Source organism: Scyliorhinus canicula, chromosome 20, assembly GCF_902713615.1.
Source record: "Scyliorhinus canicula chromosome 20, sScyCan1.1, whole genome shotgun sequence".
In the NCBI taxonomy this organism is placed as follows: Eukaryota; Metazoa; Chordata; class Chondrichthyes; order Carcharhiniformes; family Scyliorhinidae; genus Scyliorhinus; species Scyliorhinus canicula.
The window spans coordinates 78076942-78098065 of record NC_052165.1 but is presented as its reverse complement, the minus strand read 5'-3'; the positions used below and the strand labels follow the sequence as shown (position 1 = coordinate 78098065).

At 48.3% G+C, this 21124-nt stretch overlaps 1 protein-coding gene and 1 pseudogene across 1 annotated transcript in view; both read left to right on the top strand.

Moving 5' to 3' along the window:
- The window catches only part of large1 (LARGE xylosyl- and glucuronyltransferase 1), a 558448-nt gene that overhangs the window by 260425 nt on the left and 276899 nt on the right, over window positions 1–21124 (top strand). The gene's annotated exons all lie outside the window — the stretch shown is intronic.
- On the top strand, window positions 14091–15691 carry LOC119954984 (annotated as a pseudogene).

The following is a 21124-nucleotide window of genomic DNA, read 5'->3' as shown; positions in this document are numbered from 1 at the left end:
GGAAGCGGGAGCAGGGGCCTGTCGTGAAGGTGAGTGAGTGCCTTTAAATTTGCTTACCTTTGAGCGGGAGCAGGGTTTGAGGTAATATCAGGTAAGCTCTTCCTTTCTTTTTCTTTTTCTTGTTTTTTTTTAAATCTAGAGGTGATGTCAGGGAAGGCAGTACAATGCTCCTCCTGCAGAATGTTTGAGGTGAGGGACGCCGTCAGTGTCCCTGCTGATTTCATCTGTGGGAAGTGCACCCAACTCCAGCTCCTCAAAAACCGTGTTAGGGACCTGGAGCTTGAGCTGGATGAACTTCGGATCATTCGGGAGGCAGAGGGGGTCATAGATAGGAGCTTCAGGGAAATAGTTACACCAAAGACTGGAGATAGATGGGTAACTGTAAGAGGGACTGGGAAGAAGCAGTCAGTGCAGGGACCCCCTGCGGTCGTTCCCCTGAGTAACAAGTATACCGTTTTGGATACTTGTGGGGGGGACGACTTACCAGGGGTAAGCCATGGGGTACGGGCCTCTGGCACGGAGTCTGTCCCTGTTGCTCAGAAGGGAAGGGGGGAAAGGAGTAGAACATTAGTAATTGGGGACTCAATAGTCAGGGGCACAGATAGGAGATTTTGTGGGAGCGAGAGAGACTCACGTTTGGTATGTTGCCTCCCAGGTGCAAGGGTACGTGATGTCTCGGATCGTGTTTTCCGGGTCCTTAAGGGGGAGGGGGAGCAGCCCCAAGTCGTAGTCCACATTGGCACTAACGACATAGGTAGGAAAGGGGACAAGGATGTCAGGCAGGCCTTTAGGGAGCTAGGATGGAAGCTCAGAGCGAGAACAAACAGAGTTGTTATCTCTGGGTTGTTGCCCGTGCCACGTGATAGTGAGATGAGGAATAGGGAGAGAGAGCAATTAAACACGTGGCTACAGGGATGGTGCAGGCGGGAGGGATTCAGATTTCTGGATAACTGGGGCTCTTTCTGGGGAAGGTGGGACCTCTATAGACAGGATGGTCTACATCTGAACCTGAGGGGCACCAATATCCTGGGGGGGAGATTTGTTAGTGCTCTTTGGGGGGGTTTAAACTAATTCAGCAGGGGCATGGGAACCTGGATTGTAGTTTTAGGGTACGGGAGATTGAGAGTATAGAGGTCAGGAGCACAGATTTGACTTCGCAGGAGGGTGCCAGTGTTCAGGTAGGTGGTTTGAAGTGTGTCTACTTCAATGCCAGGAGTATACGAAATAAGGTAGGGGAACTGGCAGCATGGGTTGGTACCTGGGACTTCGATGTTGTGGCCATTTCAGAGACATGGATAGAGCAGGGACAGGAATGGTTGTTGCAGGTTCCGGGGTTTAGGTGTTTTAGTAAGCTCAGAGAAGGGGGCAAAAGAGGGGGAGGTGTGGCGCTGCTAGTCAAGGACAGTATTACGGTGGCGGAAAGGATGCTAGATGGGGACTCTTCTTCCGAGGTAGTATGGGCTGAGGTTAGAAACAGGAAAGGAGAGGTCACCCTGTTGGGAGTTTTCTATAGGCCACCTAATAGTTCTAGGGATGTAGAGGAAAGGATGGCGAAGATGATTCTGGAAAAGAGCGAAAGTAACAGGGTAGTTGTTATGGGAGACTTTAACTTTCCAAATATTGACTGGAAAAGATATAGTTCGAGTACATTAGATGGGTCATTCTTTGTACAATGTGTGCAGGAGGGTTTCCTGACACAATATGTTGACAGGCCAACAAGAGGCGAGGCCACATTGGATTTGGTTTTGGGTAATGAACCAGGCCAGGTGTTAGATCTGGAGGTAGGTGAGCACTTTGGAAACAGTGACCACAATTCGGTGACCTTTACGTTAGTGATGGAAAGGGATACGTATACCCCGCAGGGCAAGAGTTATAGCTGGGGGAAGGGCAATTATGATGCCATTAGACATGACTTAGGATGTGTTGGTTGGAGAAGTAGGCTGCAAGGGTTGGGCACACTGGATATGTGGAGCTTGTTCAAGGAACAGCTATTGCATGTTCTTGATAAGTACGTACCAGTCAGGCAGGGAGGAAGGGGTCGAGCGAGGGAACCGTGGTTTACCAAAGAAGTGGAATCTCTTGTTAAGAGGAAGAAGGAGGCCTATGTGAAGATGAGGCGTGAAGTTTCAGTTGGGGCGCTTGATATTTACAAGGAAGCGAGGAAGGATCTAAAGAGAGAGCTGAGACGAGCAAGGAGGGGACATGAGAAGTCTTTGGCAGGTAGGATCAAGGAAAACCCAAAAGCTTTCTATAGGTATGTCAGGAATAAAAGAATGACTAGGGTAAGAGTAGGGCCAGTCAAGGACAGTGGTGGGAAGTTGTGTGTGGAGGCTGAGGAGATAAGCGAGATACTAAATGAATACTTTTCGTCAGTATTCACTCAAGAAAAAGATAATATTGTGGAGGAAAATGCTGAGACCCAGGCTATTAGAATAGATGGCATTGAGGTGCGTAGGGAAGAAGTGTTGGCAATTCTGGACAAGGTGAAAATAGATAAGTCCCCGGGGCCGGATGGGATTTATCCTAGGATTCTCTGGGAAGCCAGGGAAGAGATTGCTGAGCCTTTGGCTTTGATTTTTAGGTCATCATTGGCTACAGGAATAGTGCCAGAGGACTGGAGGATAGCAAATGTGGTCCCTTTGTTCAAGAAGGGGAGTAGAGATAACCCCGGTAACTATAGGCCGGTGAGCCTAACGTCTGTGGTGGGTAAAGTCTTGGAGAGGATTATAAAAGATACGATTTATAATCATCTAGATAGGAATAATATGATTAGGGACAGTCAGCATGGTTTTGTGAAGGGTAGGTCATGCCTCACAAACCTTATTGAGTTCTTTGAGAAGGTGACTGAACAGGTAGACGAGGGTAGAGCAGTTGATGTGGTGTATATGGATTTCAGTAAAGCGTTTGATAAGGTTCCCCACGGTCGTCTATTGCAGAAAATACGGAGGCTGGGGATTGAGGGTGATTTAGAGATGTGGATCAGAAATTGGCTAGTTGAAAGAAGACAGAGAGTGGTAGTTGATGGGAAATGTTCAGAATGGAGTTCAGTTACGAGTGGCGTACCACAAGGATCTGTTCTGGGGCCGTTGCTGTTTGTCATTTTTATAAATGACCTAGAGGAGGGCGCAGAAGGATGGGTGAGTAAATTTGCAGACGACACTAAAGTCGGTGGAGTTGTAGACAGTGCGGAAGGATGTTGCAGGTTACAGAGGGACATAGATAAGCTGCAGAGCTGGGCTGAGAGGTGGCAAATGGAGTTTAATGTGGAGAAGTGTGAGGTGATTCACTTTGGAAAGAATAACAGAAATGCGGAATATTTGGCTAATGGTAAAATTCTTGGTAGTGTGGATGAGCAGAGGGATCTCGGTGTCCATGTACATAGATCCCTGAAAGTTGCCACCCAGGTTGATAGGGTTGTGAAGAAGGCCTATGGTGTGTTGGCCTTTATTGGTAGAGGGATTGAGTTCCGGAGCCATGAGGTCATGTTGCAGTTGTACAAAACTCTAGTACGGCCGCATTTGGAGTATTGCGTACAGTTCTGGTCGCCTCATTATAGGAAGGACGTGGAAGCTTTGGAACGGGTGCAGAGGAGATTTACCAGGATGTTGCCTGGTATGGAGGGAAAATCTTATGAGGAAAGGCTGATGGACTTGAGGTTGTTTTCGTTAGAGAGAAGAAGGTTAAGAGGTGACTTAATAGAGGCATACAAAATGATCAGAGGGTTAGATAGGGTGGACAGCGAGAGCCTTCTCCCGCGGATGGAGGTGGCTAGCACGAGGGGACATAGCCTTAAATTGAGGGGTAATAGATATAGGACAGAGGTCAGAGGTGGGTTTTTTACGCAAAGAGTGGTGAGGCCGTGGAATGCCCTACCTGCAACAGTAGTGAACATGCCAACATTGAGGGCATTTAAAAATTTATTGGATAAGCATATGGATGATAAGGGCATAGTGTAGGTTAGATGGCCTTTAGATTTTTTCCATGTCGGTGCAACATCGAGGGCCGAAGGGCCTGTACTGCGCTGTATCGTTCTAATTGTCTGCAATGTCGTCATCCGGGGATGTTATCCTCAATACCCTGGCCAGCGCGGGGGGGTGGGGGGGGTATTATCTGCAGTATCGTGGGCCGGGGGGGGTATTATTCTCCGTATCCTGGCTGGAGAGTCATTTCTTCGGTATCCTGGCCAGGCAGAGTATTATTCTCAGTTTCGTAGGTGGTGGGGTATTATTCTTAGTATCCTGACCCGGGGTGGGGTGGGGGGGGGGGGTATTATTCTCAGTATCCTGGCCGGGAGGGTATTATTCTCAGTATCCTGGCCGGGAGGGTATTATTCTCAGTATCCTGGCCGGGAGGGTATTATTCTCAGTATCCTGGCCGGGAGGGTATTATTCTCAGTATCCTGGCCGGGAGGGTATTCTCAGTATCCTGGCTGGGAGGGTATTATTCTCAGTATCCTGGCTGGGAGGGTATTATTCTCAGTATCCTCGCCGGGAGGGTATTATTCTCAGTGTCCCGGCCGGGAGGGTATTATTCTCAGTATCCTGGCCGGGAGGGTATTATTCTCAGTATCCTGGCTGGGATGGTATTATTCTCAGTATCCTGGCTGGGATGGTATTATTCTCAGTATCCTGGCCGGGAGGGTATTATTCTCAGTATCCTGGCTGGGAGGGTATTATTCTCAGTATCCTGGCCGGGAGGGTATTATTCTCAGTATCCTGGCCGGGAGGGTATTATTCTCAGTATCCTGGCCGGGAGGGTATTATTCTCAGTATCCCGGCAGAGAGGGTATTATTCTCAGTATCCTGCCTGGGAGGGTATTATTCTCAGTATCCTGGCCGGGTGGGTATTATTCTCAGTATCCTGGCCGGGAGGGTATTATTCTCAGTATCCTGGCCGGGAGGGTATTATTCTCAGTATCCTGGCCGGGAGGGTATTATTCTCAGTATCCTGGCCGGGAGGGTATTATTCTCAGTATCCTGGCAGGGAGGGTATTATTCTCAGTATCCTGGCCGGGAGGGTATTATTCTCAGTATCCTGGCAGGGAGGGTATTATTCTCAGTATCCTGGCCGGGAGGGTATTATTCTCAGTATCCTGGCCGGGAGGGTATTATTCTCCGTATCCTGATTGGGGGGAGGGTATTATTCTCAGTATCCTGGCCGGGAGGGTATTATTCTCAGTATCCTGGCCGGGAGGGTATTATTCTCAGTATCCTGGCTGGGAGGGTATTATTCTCAGTATCCCGGCCGGGAGGGTATTATTCTCAGTATCCTGATTGGGGGGAGGGGGTATTATTCTCCGTATCTTGGTTGGGGTGGTGGGGGCTGCATGGTATTATTCTCAGTATCCTGGTTGGAGGGGGGTATTATTCTCAGTATCCTGATTGAGGGGAGGGGGTATTCTCCGTATCCTGATTGGGGGGAGGGGGTATTCTCCGTATCCTGCCCTATATTTGTCCCTGAATTGACAACGATGTGCTTTCCTGCACATTGTCTCATTTCCATATTTCTGTCTGTGCCTTGTGCACATTGGCTGACACCTTTATTGCACTAGAACAGCGAATACACTTCACAAAAGCATTGACTTGACGAGAGCACTTTGAACATCGTGCAGTTTTGAAAGGCACTGGGAAATGTACATTCTCTCTGTTCATTCTTTACAGGCTCGCTCGTTGTCCAAAGGATTTATTGAAACTTCCAAAAGCAACAAATAAAATGTTTCCAGTTTGTGAACAATTGTCAATTTGTGATCCAGCAATGTGGCCATGACATATGGTAAATGTAGCACCCTTGAGAGGAACAGATGACTTTGAACCTATGGTTCTGAAAACTGCCACAACTGATCATTTTCCTTGTGACTGGGTCTTTCATAGACTAATTGACAGAGTTAGGTTCGTCAACAATTCCAAGATTGTCCCTTGAGATAGCCAGGTTGGTAGAAATGGGCCTTGCTCTTTCGTCACCCACTAATTCCTAATGTTCTGAGGTTTCCTGCACCAGGAAACAAGCACATGGGACATTGTGAATTTGCAGTGTGGGATTTGTGCGCTTGACATGTTCAAGGACTGTGTTGCTGTGTGTCTGAGGCCCTAATTACACCAGGTATGTCTGGTATTTCATAGAATCATAGAATCCCTACAGTTTGGCCCATCGAGACTGCATCGGCCTCTTTGAATGAGCTTCCCATTTACACTCCCCCGTCCTATCCCCATTACCCCATAGCATAACCTGCACATCAAGGGGCAATTTATTAGTGTTGCCAATCCTCCTAACCACATCTTTGGACTGTGGGAGGAAACAGGCGCACCCGGAGGAAACTCACGCAGACATGAGGAGAACATACAAACTCCCCACAAACGGTGACCCAAGACCGGAATTGAACCCGGGTCCCTGGCGCTGTGAGTCAGCAGTGCTAACCACTGTGCCACCATCCCAATGGCATTGCCATTCAACGCTGAGTGCAAAACTGCCGCTGACTATCCCCCAACACAATTTCCAATGCTATTGGACTGCTGCTTTTGCAGGAAAGCAGATTGATCTGTCAAACATGACCCCAGGGATATCAGGGCCAGAATTCTCTGGCCGTTCGCAGGTGGCTGGATTCTCTGGTCCTGCGGCAGTGCAACCCCACCTGTGGGTTTCCATTTTGGCGTGGGGTGTCTTCAATGGGAAATCCCATCAACAAGCAGCGGGAGTAGAGAATCCATCGCCAGCGCTGCGAGGCCTAATTCCCTGGGATGGATTCTCCAATCTCCAACGCCAAAATCGCATTCAGCGACGGGGCGGAGAATCCAAACTATTCGAATTATAGTGATTCCAATCAATATTTGGAAAGTTAAAGTCACCCATAACAATTACCCTGTGACTACCGCACCTATCCAAAATCTGCATTGCAATCATTTCCTCCACATCTCTGTTACTGTTTGTGGGCCTATAGAAAATTCCTAACAAAGTGACCGCTCCTTTCCTATTTCTAACCAGCCCACACTACCTCAGTAGACAGATCCTCCTCAAACTTCCTTTCTGCAGCCATTATACAATCCTTGATTAACAATGCCACTCCTCCACCCTCTTTTACCACCTTCCCTCATCTTACTGAAACATCTAAACCCAGGAACCTCCAACAACCATTCCTGCCCCTGTTCTATCCACGTCTCCGTAATGGCCACAACATCGTAGTCCCAGGTACCAATACATGCTTCAAGCTCACCAACCTTATTCCTGATGCTCCTCGCATTGAAGTAGACACACTTCAAACCACCTTCATGCCTGCAGGTCCACTCCTGTGACCTTGGTACCTTCCTCAGTACTGCACTACCCTCAACTTCATGAACTCCAGCAACACTATCTCCTGGACTACAAATCAGTTTCCCATCCCCCTGCCAAATTAGTTTAAACCCCCCTGAAGAGCTGTAGCAAATTTCCCTCCCAGGATATTGGCGCCCCTCTGATTCAGGTGTAACCCGTTCTGTTTGTACAGGTCCCATCTTCCCCAGAATGTGCTCCAATTATCCAAGTAACTGAAACCCTCCCTCCTCCACCATCCCTGTAGCCACGTGTTAAACTGTACTCTCTCCCTGTTCCTCACCTCTCTAGCACGTGGCACTGGCAGCAAACCAGAGAGGACAACACGGTCTGTCCTTAACACTCTCAGCTTCCATCCGAGTTCCCTGAATTCCTGTTTTACATCCCCATCCCTTTTCCTATCTATGTTGTTCGTACCAATGTGTACCGCAACTTGTGGCTGCTCCCCCTCCCCCTGAAGGATCCTGAAAACACGATCAGAGACATCACAGACCTTGGCACCTGGGAGGCAACACACCAACCATGAGCCTCTATCGTTGCCACAGAACTGCCTATCTGAGATCTGTAGAGTCTCCAATAACTAATGCTCTCCTGCTCTCCCTCCTTCCCTTCTGAGCCACAGGGACAGACTCAGTGCCAGAGACCTTGTCACCATTGCTTACCTCTGGTAGGGTTCCCCCCCCCCTCCCCCCCCTCCACCGGTATCCAAGACGGTACACCTGGTATTGAGGAGAACAACCGCAGGGGATCCCTGCACTGACTGCTTCTTCCTCCTCCTATACATCACCCAGCTACCTTCATTCTTAGGAGTAACTACATCCCTGTAGCTTCTATCTATAACCGACTGATCCCGAATGATCCTCAGTTCATCCAGCTCCAGTTCCCTAACACGGTCTTTGAGGAGCTGGAGATGGGTGAACTTCCCGCAGGTGAACTCAGCAGGGCCACTGACCGTGTCCCTCACCTCGAATATCCTGCAGGAGGAACATTGTACTGCCCTCTCTGCCGCCCCTTCCATTTATCCACTTGACAATTACAGAGAGAAAAAAAAGCTTCCCTGATTTTCACACCCCGCAGATTAGAGGTGGTGGAAGGGTGGAGAGAGGAAACGGAAAGAAAAGCTTACCTCACCTACTCACCACACAGGAGGAGGATGGGTGGGAGACACTAACTGTGTAGTGTCTTGGGGTTAGCCACTGCCTGAAATATATTAGTTCTAGAAACTCACCCGACAGCAGCTTTCCACAATTCACTCCCCGCAACAGCCAATCATCATTCTCAGTAACTCATACATAGGGGTAAAGATGCAAATTAGTCTGAGAAATTACCAGTTGGCCCATTGAACTCGTGCCAGTAGTACTCTGATCCCTGACCACAACTTAACACCCAACTCCAATTCCCCAGCTCAACATCAGAGCCCCTACTCCCACCCTGACACTACCTCCCCTCCTCCCCCTCCCTCCCCCAGGTGATGCCCAACCGCATCTTTGTAGCGTTTCAATTTCCTCACTCTTATTACCTTTTTGCCAACCTATTTCAGCCTTTAAATGAAGACATTTTTTTTGCCAGTGTAAATTTACTTTGCACAAATCCAAGTCTAAATCGGCTTACCTCCCTAGGTTAACTTGTCTGGAGTAATAATTGGCCTATCTATCTACACCATTTAATGCTAGATTACTGAACTTCCTTTGGTGCTGTTCGTGGGAACCCGAAGACATGCAGTGAAGATTCTAATGCTTACGAGCGCCTTGAATCCCCATTCAGTGAAAACAGCAAATTTACTGCAAAAATGAATTACACTGTTGGAAGGTAAAAATATTGCAAAACCTTGACTGATGCTGGAAGATACAGAGTACACTTATGTATTATATTTGAAATACTATTTCTATCCCAAAATGCAAGTCCTTACTATTTTCAGTTGGCTCCATTTCCCGTGCTGGATTGACAGTGTTTACCATTCGGTCCATTGTGCCTATGCTAGCTCTTTGAAGGAACTCTCCCTTTTGTTCCACTATCTTAATCTTTCCCCGAAACAACTAAAACGTTTTTCCGCCATCGTGCATTTGTCCTATTGTCCAGCAGAGCGGAGACTTGGGGACTGTTTGCCTTGGGGAAGAAGAGACTGCGAGGAGATTTGATAGAAGTGTTAATGAGGGGGGGTCTGGACTGAGGAGACTTTTTTCTCACTTGTGAAAGGATCAAGAATGAAAGGGAACAGATTCAATGTAATTGGTGAAAGAAGTAAAAGTGACACGAGGAAAAACGTTTTCACGCAGTGAATGGTTAGGCTCTGGAATGCACTAATATCCGAAAAGAAAGAATGCGCAGGGTTACGGGGTGGCAGAAGAATGGCAGTCAATGAATTGCTCATTTGGAGATTCAATGCAGACATGATGGGCTGAGTGGCCTCATTGAGCGGTGACGTGCCTTGTCAAGTGAAATGCAAGAAGTGTTTGGTGACGTGTGAGAGTAGGAGCTGTCGACGGCTGTGAGGGAGAGGAAATAGCTCAGTTAAGATTGAGATTTTATTGTTACTGATGTTTCCAGTATCTGTTCACTACACCCCTCCCACCCGACCCCCACCCCACCATTTGACATTGACAGCAGTAAGAGGAAGTGGGGAAGAATTAGTAATTTCTCAATTCATACAGCCAACTCATGAACCGAGAACCTGCTCACACCCGTGCCGCAGGTTTTCTGTGACACCACTTCTGCTGACGTCTCTCTAGAATATGTCCAGCCTGAACTGGGAACTCTACTGAAGAGATGGTCACTTCTAGTGTCTGGGTATGCCTGGCTACATGGTTTGAGGCCAACAAAACCAGAGGCACACAAATACCAGTATGTATGTGGGTGTTTGCACATGTGTGTGCAACACTTCCTTTTTAAAATTGATTTCCAAAATGCGGGCATGGCATGCGGGTATTGCCCATCCCTGATTGCCCTTGAGAAGGTGGGGGCGAGCTGCCTTGAACCGCTGCAGTCCCTGTGGTGTCGGTCTCTGTGTGTGCGCACACGTGTGACTGCACATGTGTAGGTGCATGTGCTTGTGTGCACATGTTTGTGCGTGCATGTGTGCCCGTGTTTAATACATCAATCTCCCAAATCAGATCTCCTCACAAACAGCTCTGGCTTTTTAATTTGACACCTAAAACTAGATTAAAATCCTTTGAAATTTCTCTGCTGCCTGGCAGATTTTTCGGACTGTTCTGCCTGATTTTTAAGGTGGTGCCTGGGTTTTGTAGTTCCACAGGGGCAATGTGAAAACTTTATGTTCAAATTAAATAGATCAGGGACAGCTGGAAAAACAAATGCCTCAGTAAAGATTTGATCTCACTACAGAAATTGTGTTGATGTAGAAATAACTTGGACTTATTATTTATATCCCCTGTTCAATTGCAGATAGCTTGTAACAAAATGCGTAGGATTCTGGACTTCAAATTGACAACTTCAATGTAATTGATTGCAACTCAGCTGTACACCTGAAGGAAACCATGTCAAGGAGCAATTAAACCCGCTATATTGCCTTTATTTCTACCTTGGCTGAAGTAACTCGCTTGCCAAAGGTCAGGGGTTGTTTTTAGTCTGCATGGCTGATATTCTTTGCAAAGGTTAGCATTTTGAGGTGCTCTTCAAAACAGTTTATGTCCAAATCATAAGTTTTCTCTTCAGGCCACCGTGGGAGATTTATTTACAATGTGAACTATCAGAATGGCTTAGCCAAAGAGAGTGTAATTTTGCTGAGAAATGAAGGTGATGATCGAGTCAACACAGCTCAGCAAACACAAGTGATTTTTAAGTCATTTCTCGCAAACCCTCATTGCTCCATTTTCAGTTCTATTTCAACACTTATACCTTGATGCCATTTGACCATGAGAATAAGATGAAAAGGGAGCATTATTCTGGCTACATGTGTGCAGTGTTACTGGTTCAAAGGACTTTGAGGTGCCTGGGAATGTTGCGATTGTGGATGGAGCTACCTTGACTCCATTTAATAACGATGAACAGGTCCAAGACCCAGGATTTGCAGAGTACATGAGTTGTGGGGCGAGGAAGGGAAGGATGCCGGACCCCAACACCGCCACCCCAATATCCACCCTTCCATCTTGAGTGATGGACGTTAGTAAACAGTTTCACAGATATCAGACAGTTCGTAGAGCATTGCCTAAATGGGCAGGGTTTTGCAAAAGTGGTCGGCCATTTGTCCATACAGGACATTGCACTCAATTCCAATTCTACCCTGCTCGGCTTCTGCATAAAGGCATTTCCCATCAGGATTGAGATTCATTCTATAGATTTGACTGAGTGCAGACTAACCCTGGGACCTTATCGTGTGTATGGCCCGCTGAAGAGGCTCTTCACCTGCTGGGCCTGAGGTGTCCAAGCTGTGGCCTGTTGGGCCTTCGGTGGCCATCCAAGCCTTAGCAATTTGCTCCACCAAGCTCCAACTGCACTTATTTCACTTCCTCACCAGTCAGTCCTTCTTGTAGCTTTCAGTCCTGGAGTGTTGTAAACTGAGTCTGGTATAGTTCCAATCTTGATGTGAGTTGTTCCAATTAACTCTGGTGAGTCACTGCGGGTTACTTGAAGGTACAATGCCATCCTAATGTGCCGGAAAGACATTTCCACAAACACATTTCCAGCACCTGTAGAGGCAGTGTGAGTCAGCGCCTTCCGGGGAGTCGAGAAGAAAAATATGAGGGAAACATTTTTTTTCAAAATACAGTTTATTCATAAAACTTGTTTTAAACCCCCCCCCCCCCACAGTATTTGTGTTTTGTTTGAGTTTGGCGAGGGGTCGGGTGTAAAAGGAAGGGGTCGAGGGGGTGGTACGGTGGCGCAGTGGTGAACACAGCGCCAGGGACCTGGGTTCAATTCCGGCCATGAGTGACTGTCTGTGTAGAGTTTGCACTTTCTCCCTGTGTCTACGTGGGTTTCCTAAATGGATTGGCCATGCTAAATTAACCCTTAGAGTCCAAAGATGTGCAGGTTAGGTGTGGTTATCGGATCACGGGGATAGGGCAGTGGAGTGGGCCTAGCTAGGGTGCTCTTTCAGAGAGATGGTCGGTGCAAACATGATGGACTGAATGACCTCCTTCTCTGCACTGTAGGTATTCTATGGTTCTATGGTACGGGGGAACAGGAGCAATTGTGCATGTTTTAAGAAAAAATAAATCCAATTAAGACAATTTAGCGTGGACAGTCCACCTTCTCTGCATATCTTTGGGTTGTGGGGATGAGACCCACGCAGACACGGGGAGAATGTGCGAACTCCACACGTGATGTGGAGATGTCGGCATTGGACTGGGGTGAGCACAGTAAGAAGTCTGACAACACCAGGTCCTGAAGGAACAGTGCTCCGAAAGCTAGTGATTTTAAGCAAACCTGTTGGACTTTAACCTGGTGTTGTAAGACTTCTTACCGAACTCCACACAGACAGTGACCCAGGGCTGGGATCGAACCCGGGTTCTCGGCGCCATGAGGCAGCAGTGCTAACCACTGCGCCACCGTGCCACCCTGTAACTGTGCATGGTTTACTGTTGCTGTTTGCCCGTTTCTGTGCTGTATATATTTGAAAATACCTCCAATAAATATTTTTCAAAATGAAACAATAACGGTTCAAATTTGACGACATAAAGTAAAGATCGGCGTCTATCAAATACAGTACGTGAGGTGCCTCAATACACTTGCCTTTATTGGTTGTGTTTACAATGTCCGTTTACATTCCCTTTCAAACATTCTCTGGTACATAAAGCCTGAGGGATTTACATGGTTTGCAGTCCCTCAGTGTACTATGATGGGAGTGCCTGTCTGACACTGGCCTTTCCTCATTCAGCCTTTGCGTTGGCTGCCCCAGATTTAGTGCTGTTGTAAAGGTTGGTTTGATGTCTCACTAAGACGTCTGGAGACTTGCTTATTTAAAATAAAGCAATTTATAGTTTACCATAATGATGGACGTTTCCCAAGCACTGACGTGTATGGGTACAGGCTCCATATCGCCTCATTCTGTCTCCCCTGTGACTCTGTACATCATACTGCGGATGATGCTGTTAACCAGTCCCAAATTAATCCTTGCTGTGCCGAACACTGTGGCATGCTGCTAGCCGTAAAAGGCATGTCCAACAATGTGCCCCTCAGCACATAGTCCAGGATCTTGGAATGGGCCAGACAGCAACACCCGGTCATCAACAGGTCATTCACGCTGGAAGATCAGCAAGTCACGAGTAGACCGATGAGCATTTTTCACCAAGTTGATGGGCCCTCCAACAGCAGTTGATGTCTAGCTGGGAAAAGCCTGTCGAGCACTGAACCTTGCATTGTGGAGCTGAACCTCGACAAGAATGGAACATTTATTTGTGTTTCCTCTTTCATTGTAGCCGAGGCCAAATTGAAAGTGCTTTGTTTCTTTTTTCATGGCAGTGCCCTTTAAGTGCTCCCAGCTGTATTTCTTTGTAGGCCGGGGCCTATGCTGGTGATTATTAATAATATGTCCACTCCAGAATTACTATTTTTTTATTCATTTATGGGCGCCTGTTGCCCATCCCAAATTTCCCTTGAACTGTGTGGCTTGCTGGGCTATTTCAGAGGGCATTCTTTAAAGAGTCAACTGCATTGCTGTGGATCTGGGGTCACATGTAGGCCAGACCAGGTAAGGATGGCAGATTTCCTTCCCTAAAGAAAATAGTGAACCAGATGGGTTTTTACAACAATGGCTTCATGGTCATCATTAGACTTGTAAGTCCAGATTTTTATTGAATTCACATTCCACTATCTGCCATAATGGGATTCGAACCCGGGTCCCTAGGACATAATCCTGGGTCGCTAGGTTACTAATCCAATGTCAATACCACTGTATCATTGTGCACAATGCATTTAACAATCTTGAATACATTCTATGTCCCAGTCTCCGCTGCTGTCTTGGGAAAGGGAATTCCTCAAATTAATGACCCTCTGACTAAAAATTATTACCAAATGATGGACAGTGCCACTGGTTGAAGATGTTTCCGCGGAGGCTTTGGCTGTGGTGGACGTAGATGGGGTGGTGGTGGACACAGCCAAAGCCATGGTGCTCATGGTGGAAAGGCAAGGAATGGGTGCCAGTAACTAAGCTTGGGCCTTTGATAAAGGTTATGAAGATCAAAATTATGGAGGAAATTCACCTCTCCTCCCTATCAAGGAGTCTGAAATCATTGCCTTCTTCCTGAGATTGGCTTTAAAGGTCCAGGTTCTCAAGATCATGCCTGTACAGAAGCAGACCCGTGCCGGTCAATGTACAAGGTTCAAGGCTTTTGTTGCTATTGCTGACTATAGCGGACATGTTGGATTGGATGTCAAGTGCTCCTATCTATCTGCTTAGCCACTGTCATTCATGGAGCTGTTATTCTGACAACGCTGTTAATCATTCCTGTAAGAAGGCTACTGGCGTTACAAAATTAGAAAGCCACACGCTGTACCACGTTTCGATTCAGTCTTGGTGCGTCTAATCCTTGCATCCCATGGTACTGCTATTGTCTGAGCTCCTGTACCCAACGAAGTGCTTCAGATGGCTGGTATTGACGGTTGCTACACCACAGCCACACTGGGCAACTTTGCTAAAGCTGATTTTGATGCCATCTCTGAGACCTACAGTTATCTGACCCCGGATCTATTGAAAGCGACTTTGCTTACCAAGGAATTCACTGACCATCTGGCCAAGACCCCACCTGCGTGAGTGCCCAATGTCCCAGTTGGCTGTTGCTCCAGAAACATAAAGTGTTTATGCAAAGAATTAAATAAAAAGCTGTTGCCCATGAAAAAATTATTCTCTCAATCTCCATTCTAAAAGGGCGATGTCTTATTCTGAAGCTATGCCCACTAGTTCTAGGGAGTGGGATTGATTGAGTGGGAAAGAGCCAGCATAGAGACAATGGGCCAAATGACCTCCTTCTGCACTGCAGTGGTACGTTAATTACACTGGAACTCATAAGTTTTGTGGCAGTTGGCACATTTGTTGATTAAGTGATAAGGTTGGGTCTTCATTACGAGAGGTTGTATGCCATTGGATGGTGACCCCAGCTTCGTAAAGTTTTCCAATGGCTGGAGTCCAAAGTGCAGTTGGCTACTGTGCTCCTAAAAGTCAACCAACCTGTTCGGTGATAATGTGACCTCCGCGGACATGTTAAAACCCCCACAGTCACTGGGTAACACCAGGGATCAGAAACAATTGTTATGTGGAGAGAAATGAGTCGATGTGCATTGGAGCAGAGGAGGAAGCATTATTTCATTGACAAGTGGTCAGTCTATGAAACCTGTTCCGTTGGGAAACAGTGGATGAGTATTGATCCATTCAAACATCAACTCAATAGTTTTCTTTCAGAAAATAGTATTTTTGGATGCAGTATTTGAGTAATTTGAGATGTGATGTGCTGAGTGTTACTTGTGTGGATCCGTAGACATTTCGCCTGCAGTTGCCAAATTCACATGAACAAGTGAATATCCAGAGAGGGCAAGTAGGGATCCGCAGGGCAAGCGCGGATCTGCTGGACAAGCGCGGATCTGCAGGGCAAGCGCGGATCTGCTAGACAGGCGCGGATCTGCTGCAAAGCGCGGATCTGCTAGACGGGCGCGGATCTGCTAGACGGGCGCGGATCTGCTGGGCAAGCGCGGATCTGCTGGACAAGCGCGGATCTGCTGGGAAAGCGCGGATCTGCTAGACGGGCGCGGATCTGCTAGACGGGCGCGGATCTGCTGGGCAAGCGCGGATCTGCTAGACGGGCGCGGATCTGCTGGGCAAGCGCGGATCTGCTAGACGGACGCGGATCTGCTGGGAAAGCGCGGATCTGCTGGACAAGCGCGGATCTGCTGGGCAAGCGCGGATCTGCTAGACGGGCGCGGATCTGCTAGACGGGCGCGGATCTGCTGGGAAAGCGCGGATCTGCTGGACAAGCGCGGATCTGCTGGGCAAGCGCGGATCTGCTGGACAAGCGCGGTTCTGCTGGACAGGCGCGGATCTGCTGGACGGGCGCGGATCTGCTAGACGGCGCGGATCTGCTAGACAGGCGTGGATCTGCTAGACAGGCGCGGATCTGCTGGCCAAGCACGAATCTGCTAGACGGGTGCGGATCTGCTAGACGGGCGCGGATCTGCTGGCCAAGCACGAATCTGCTAGACGGGCGCGGATCTGCTAGACAGGCGCGGATCTGCTGGACGGGCGCGGATCTGCTGGACGGGCGCGGATCTGCTAGACAGGCGCGGATCTGCTGGCCAAGCACGAATCTGCTGGCCAAGCGCGGATCTGCTGGCCAAGCGCGGATCTGCTGGGAAAGCGCGGATCTGCTGGACAAGCGCGGATCTGCTGGACAAGCACGAATCTGCTGGCCAAGCGCGGATCTGCTGGCCAAGCGCGGATCTGCTGGGAAAGCGCGGATCTGCTGGACAAGCGCGGATCTGCTGGACAAGCGTGGATCCGCTGGACAGGCGCGGATCCGCTGGGCAAGCTCGGATCTGCAGGGCAAGCCCGAATCCGCTGGACAGGCGCGGATCTGCAGGGCAAGTGCGGATCCGCTGGACAGGCGCGGATCTGCAGGGCAAGCGCGGATCTGCAGGGCAAGCGCGGATCTGCTGGACAGGCGCGGATCTGCAGGGCAAGCGCGGATCCGCTGGACAGGCGCGGATCTGCAGGGCAAGCGCGGATCTGCTGGGCAAGCGCGGATCTGCTGGGCAAGCGCGGATCTGCTGGGCAAGCGCGGATCTGCTGGGCAGGCGCGGAATAATTAATGAAAACCAGCAAAGATTTGTTGAATGTCTTTGATTAACTTGACTGAGTTTTTTGATGAGGGAGCAGAGAGGGTTGCTGAGGGCAATATGGCTGCTGTGGTGTACATGGACTTGCTAAAGGCATTTGATAAAAAGTTATGTAACAGGCTTCTCAGCGACATTGAAGGCCCGGGAATAAAAAGGGTGGTGGCCGCTTAGATACAAAGATGGATGACAGGGAATAGAGAGCAGTGGCGAACAGTTGTTTTTTTCAGAGTGGGAGGAGGTAAACATGGGGGGCCAGTAGTAAGCCCACTCCTTTTCTTGATACAAACTAATGTTCTAGACTTTGGTGCACAAGGCATCATTTCAAAATTTGGAGATGACTATTGTTAACTGTGTAGAGAACATGGACAGGTTGGTGGAATGGGCAGACAGTAAACTTTAATGCAGAGAAGAGCAAAGTGATAGATTTGGTGGGAGGACCGAGCAGAGGTAATATAAACGAAAGGATAAAATCTTCCGAGGAGTGGCAATCACGTTGGATTGCCATTCGGAGAGCCACACCTCTGGCCAGACTCCCAAATTGGGCCTCATCAGAAATGGCAAGAGTACCTGGCTTCGGAGTCCTTCCTCGGAGTGTAGGGTCGTCGGGAAACCAGCCCAAGTAACGCCTCCTTTTTACAACACTAGCTGCTGTGTGTTCCGAGCGGCAGGGTAGCACAGTGGTTAGCACTGCTGCTTCCCAGCACCATGGTCCCAGGTTCGAATCTTGGCTTGGGTCACTGTCTGTGCGGAGTCTGCACGTTCTCCCCGTGTTTGTGTGGGTTTCCTCCGGGTGCTCCAGTTTCCTCTCACAGGTCCCGAAAGACGTGCTGTTAGGTGAATTGGACATTCTGGGTTCTCTCCCCGTGTACCCGAACAGGCGCCGGAAGGTAGTGACTAGGGGCTTTTCATAGTAACTTCATTACAGTATTTTTAAAAAATAAATTTAGAATACCCAATTATGTTTTCCAATTAAGGGGCAATTTAGAGTGGCCAATCTACCTATCCTGCACATCTTTGGGTTGTGGGGGTGAAACCCACACAGACACGGGGAGAATGTGCAAACTCCACATGGGCAGTGACCCAGGGCCGGGATTCGAACCCGGGTCCTCAGCGCCGTAGGCAGCAATGCTAACCACTGTGCCACCGTGCTGCCCCACTTCATTACAGTATTAATGTAAACCTACTTGTGACAATAAAGATTATTATTCTTATATACTTCAGAAAATTTTCATTCACTAGCACTCTGAAAAGCTTCATGTTCATGAATGAGTGTGCTTGAGGTAAGTGGGTAAGATGGCGAGTTTGGATTTGGAGGGAGGGAGTCAGAAGGCCGGGTGGGGGGTAGGTGGAGCATAAGCAGTGAGTTGGAGGGTAAGGAGGTTGAAGGATTGTGGGGAGTCAGATGGTTTTGGTAATGTGGATTGGAGGAAGGGAGGATCAGAGAGTTGGGGCGAGTTGGTGGCTCAGGAGTCGGTGGGAAATCGGGACTGGGGGGGGGAGGGGGGGGGGGGGGAGGGTCGGTTATAGATACCCAGGAGTGAGACTTTTTTTCCCCTGTCTAATATTTCCTGGGTAACTGGGTCTCTGACTCTAAACCAGACTTTACAGGATTGTTCTGGGTGCTGGGGAACTGTCCATTAGAAACTTCTCTGAAAATTCTCACGGAGTCTTTGCATCGGGAATTCAGAGGGATCACGTTGCACAACTTCCGGAGTACGTGGTGGTGTCCAACTATCCAGTGACAGGAAAATCTGGGCTAAGTGGGTGCGTGAACTGTGACCAAATCATTGAAGGTGGCAGGGCTAAGTGAGAAATTTGTTTTAAAAAAAAGCAGACGGAATCTTGGGCTTTATGAATACTGTAGAGGCATAGAGAGCAAGGCAATTATGGTGAACCTTGATACAATATTGATTTGGCCTGAGCTGAAGTATTGTCCCTTTCTGGAAGGATGTGAAGGCATTAGAGAGGGTGCAGAAAAAAAATATCAGGATGGTTCCAAGAGTGAGGAACTTCAGTAACGTGGATCGATTGGTGAAGCGGGGGTTGGTCTTCAAGAAGGTCGAGAGGAGGTTCGATGGAGGTGTTCAAAACCCTCAAAGGGTTCGGAGTGAGAGAAAAAGCGTTCCCAGTAGCACGCGGAAGCCTCGAGAACTAGAGGACGCTAATTGAAGGTGAATGGCTGCAAAAGCCAATGGCAGCACAAGGAAAAGGTTTTTTCACTGACTGAACAGTTGGGATCTGGAATGTAAGAGTGTGTTGGAGGCGGATGCAATCGGGTGCTGTAACCATTCTGTGAATCTAAGTTTCCTACCATCAATGCCTGTGTTTGTTGTGGTTAAGTTTGGCGAGATTTTAACCCTATTCATGTTCATTGAGATCACACGCAGCCCATTGATAGAGGTTTTTTGTTAAGATTAATCAATAGCTCCCTTATCATTATGTGACTGTGACTGGCAGGATAGTGGAATGCGAACTACATTGACCTTTCTCATCTTTATTCCTTCATGGAAAGGGGTCATTGGTACGGCCATCGTTTGTTGGTGGTTCCTAATTGTGGATAGCACAGTGGCTTCACAGCTCCAGGGTCCCAGGTTCGATTCCCTGCTGGGTCACTGTCTGTGCGGAGTCTGCACGTTCTCCCTGTGTCTGCGTGGGTTTCCTCCAGGTGCTCCGGTTTCCCCCCACAGTCCAAAGACATGCAGGTTAGGTGGATTGGCCATGATGAATTGCCTTAGTGACCAAAAAAGATTAGGAGGGGTTTGGGTTATGGGGATAGGGTGGAAGTGAGGGCTTAATGTGCAGACTCGATGGGCCGAATGGCCTCCTTCTGCACTGTATGTTCTATATCTATGTTCTATATCTAATTGCCCTTGCTCAGTTGCTGTGGTGTGGGGCTGGAGTCACATGTAGGCCAGACCAGGTCAGGGTGGCAGATTTCCTTCCCTAAAGGGTATTAGTGAATCAGATGGGTTTGTACGACAATCGATGGTCATCACGGAGACTAGCTTTTCAATTCTAGGTTTTATTAATTGATTTTAAATTCCAGCAGCTGTGATGATGGGATTTGAACACTTGTCCCCAGAGCATTGGCCTGGGACTCTGGATTACTGTGGGGCTGTTGCCCTTTGACTGCTCACCGTTGTTCTGCCATTCACACATTCTAATCTGTTTAAGTGTCACGATCAGCACCGTAATCATCTCCATCGACATTCCTTTTGTCTTCTGTCCTTGTTATCTTTGTCAATCTCCATTTATTACTGGCACCCTATCCAGCCCCACTGCTGCACCCCCCCCCCCCCCCCCCCCTTCGTGGTAGTTCTCTCCAGTTTTGACAAAGAGTCATCCAGACGCCAAACGTTAGCTCACTTCTCTCTCCACTGCTGCTGAGATTATCCAGTATTTTTTGTTTTTGTATCTGGATTTTGAGTCTAGTGACATTACCATGACAACACCACTGCCGCCCCCCCCCCCCCCCCCCCCCCCCCAAAACCACCACCCTCTCCCGGTAAGTCCAGTACTTCCTGTACTCCAATGTTAACATTTTTAGACAGTAATCTGGATCAGGAACCTTGAGTAATTTACTCAATAACCTCCCCCAACAAAAGCAAGAGGTACTGAGGTCAATTACAGACTGCGTTCACCACCCTGTCCAGTCAGCACACACCCGCCTAGGGTGTGCCAGGATGTGTAATGGCTTCAGTTACTCATTGCTTTCAGCCGATGAGCTGTTGAGAAGAAATGGAAATGTTTGAAGGACTGGTGATTCCCTTCCTGGAGAGATGAGCAAATCTCATCACCGAAACAACTCCTTAAGGGCTTGTTTATTTATCGATGCAGTCACTGGCAAAGCAAAGAAACATTCAGCGTTCCATCTGAATAGTTTGAAGAGTCAGATTGCCAGATTCCTGTTCCTTGTATTCTGATCTCCCAACAGAAATAGTGCGGAAGGATCATTGTTCAGCTGATCACTGCACATAATTCTTTATCAACCCGTGTTCCTCACAAGAAAACCTAAACCCTCTCACACCTCCATCATTGA